The sequence below is a fragment of the Monopterus albus genome, unplaced genomic scaffold (genome assembly GCF_001952655.1).
Source record: "Monopterus albus unplaced genomic scaffold, M_albus_1.0 scaffold41.1, whole genome shotgun sequence".
Lineage (NCBI taxonomy): Eukaryota > Metazoa > Chordata > Actinopteri > Synbranchiformes > Synbranchidae > Monopterus > Monopterus albus.
The window spans coordinates 2,726,978-2,730,136 of NW_018127921.1; the positions used below are offsets into that span (position 1 = coordinate 2,726,978).

Consider the following 3,159-nt stretch of genomic DNA (forward strand, 5'->3'; position numbering starts at 1 on the left):
AAAAAAAAAGATATATAAAGTGATCTCGGATGTGGCCCGCGGACCTTGAGTTTGACACATGTGATATTGATGGTAATGGTGACAGTAATGCTACATTTTGTTGAGAGTCATACCCATTGGGGCCTCTATCATTTGATGAAGCATTAAAAGTATGCAATCAGTTTGAAGTTGAAGTAATTACATATTGATATAGAAATTCAAGGAGTGAAATTATAAAGGAATATTTGGTTGGCTTATAAATAAAGAAATAAAATCTTGCATATAAAACACGCGCGTACACACAGAGAAATACACATACACCCACTCACCAAGCACAACAGATACACAAGAAGCAAGACAGATCCAGGAGCAGATGCACAGGTATTTAATTAGGACTGACTGCAGCTGTTACTGTTTATTACCTAGGCATTGTGAAGATAAAGCACACACAGACACACACACACAGACACAGGTTGCACATTTGTTTGAGGTGACTTCCCAAGGGAACATCAGCAGGGTGTATTTATTTACACTCTGTGTGTGTGTGTGTGTGTGTGTGTGTGTGTCTGTCCCAGCCCACCATTGTCGTCCTTCTCTGTGCAGGGTTGCAGAAGCAGCCATACTGTCCACTCTATTTCAGCAGAGGCTGTTTCTGTGGAAGATAAATGACAAATGCTTAAATACATAGATCTAACCCTAGGAGCACAATTCACTCAGCATGCACATACACACACTCATGCACACACCAGATGGCTGCGGTTGTCTAAACCCTTTAATTCCTCTTAGTGTTTGTCCATATATGTATTTTTTTCCCTCCCCTGTTCACTTTCACTTGCTTGTAGCTGATGGGTTGCCGTCACCCTCTGTTCTTTCTGTTCAGCTCTCTTCTGCCATATTTTTCTGTATTGCTTGTATTCTCTCTTTCCCATTCCCTCAATCCTTTGTCTTCAGGTGACAGGTCCCCTGCTTGCAGTTAACGCTGTTGTGTACTCTGCCTGCTCTCTGTCAGTATCAGTGCTCTACCAGACACAAACATTTGCACGATTGGGATGCTGCTCCTTGTTTTTGTAAATTCAGACATTCTGAGATTTACAATAGTGGCACATTCTGGCTTAAACAATTTTCTGTTACTCGTGTTTGAGTGTGTAAGTCTTTCACTGAATGTAGCAAGATTATAAAGAAAAAAGAATGACTCTTCAAAGTAGTTTTTCTATGCATGGAACAGAAGCTGCGGTTAGTTTCTGTTCTTGGAAGATATGTCAAAATATCCTTTTAAATATCTCAAACTGCTCTTACAGCTTTATATAGACATCTCTGCTGTTCATTGTGTGCTTATTCTGTTCCTAACTACAGTAAATACTCGTACCAGTCATTCCTTGTTATCCTAATGCGCACACCTGTTGAGGTTGTTAGTAGTTGCTTGCAGTTGTAATATGCATGCTGCAGCATGTTGTTAGATAATGTAAAAGTAACAATACCCCACTGTAAAAATTCTCTGCTACCAGAGGCGGAAAGTACAATTTTGAGGTCACAGTACTTGAGTATTTTCATTTTATGATACTTCATACTTCAACCTCAGCACATTACAGAGATGAATATTGTGCTTTGTACTCACTACATTTGATAACTTTGATTTTTGCTTACTTTTCAGAAAGTGATCAATAAAGCAAAATACAATATAATCACAAGATTGATCCTTGGTGTAAAAATCACAAGCTACTCAGCAATAATTCAAGGTATATGTATATAAGGTACTTAAAATTAGCTCTACCTTAAATGTGTGGTACACAAGTAGTTATAATTGTATAATATGATGTACATCAATGTAAACTGTGCCATTTTGCCTATTGAGTACCTTTACTTTTGGCACTTTAAGTATATTTTATCCTAATACTTTTGTACTTAAGTAACTTTTTTGAAACATACCTAAAGTACTAAAAGTAAAAGTACTCATTATGCAGAATGGAACATTTAACAATGTATTTAGATTATTATTGTATGGATGCTGACTCAGCATCCATACTATGTTTTCCTGGTCTTTCTTTCTTTATTGTATGGATGCAGAGTCAGCATCCATACTATGTTTTCCAATTATTGTATGGATGCTGATTCAGCATCCATACTATGTTATCCAATTATTTGTGTGGATGCTTTCCTGTTCTTTTATTTATTATTGTTCTGGGATCTTCCACCCTTTTTTTTGGCACTTTATAAGTCCAGCATACTTTCAGCTATACAGGCCATTGCGGTCTTGATCTGTTCAACTCTTCAAGGACATCCCTGCTTGTACTCAACTTTTTTTTTTATAACATTTATACTTTTTAATCTATTCAGCTTTTTTTTGCAATACAAGTCAATGGGAGCTCAAAGTGCTGAGTCAATGACACAGTCTTGGAGTGCCATCTGGTGGTTCATAAAATGCAGCGCAATTGGGACATGCCCATACATAACTCCTCTCTCTGTCTCTCTCCCCCTCCCCCTCTCCCTTACTATCGCCTCCCCCCCAAACACACACGTTCACACCTACTTCTTTTACCTACTTTGTGGGGTCCTATTGGACTATTTTTACATCTTTAAGTTCAGCATACTTTCAGCTAGCAAAGCCATTCAGGTGTCAAAATGTTCAGTTCTTCAAGGACAGTCATTTCTAAACTTAATACTTTTGAAATACTTAGCTTTATTTTGAGAGTTTTGCTCCATTCAAATGAATGGGGGAATTCATCTTCAGCATACTTTCAGCTATTTCAGGTATCAAAATGTTCAGCTCTTCAAGGACATTCATGCTTCTATTCAGAAGTTTTCTAAACTTCATAATTTTGCAGTATTGAGCTTTATTTTGAAAATCTTGCCTCATTCCAATGAATGGGAAAATTCTACTTCAGCATACCTTCAGCTATCAAACGGTGCAGCTCTTCAAAGACTTCAGCTTCCCCAGCATACTTTCACATAGCAAAACCATTCTCAATACAGTGGGTACAGAAAGTATTCAGACCCCCTTAAATTTTTCACTCTTTGTTATATTGCAGCCATATGCTAAAATCATTTAAGTTCATTTTTCCCTCAATGTACACACAGCACCCCATATTGACAGAAAAACACAGAATTTTTGACATTTTTGCAGATTTATTAAAAAAGAAAAACTGAAATATCACATGGTCATAAGTATTCAGACCCTTTGCT

At 37.2% G+C, this 3,159-nt stretch overlaps 1 protein-coding gene across 1 annotated transcript in view; it reads left to right on the forward strand.

Moving 5' to 3' along the window:
* plxna4 (plexin A4) overlaps positions 1-3,159 on the forward strand; it is a 328,946-nt gene that overhangs the window by 127,995 nt on the left and 197,792 nt on the right. The gene's annotated exons all lie outside the window — the stretch shown is intronic.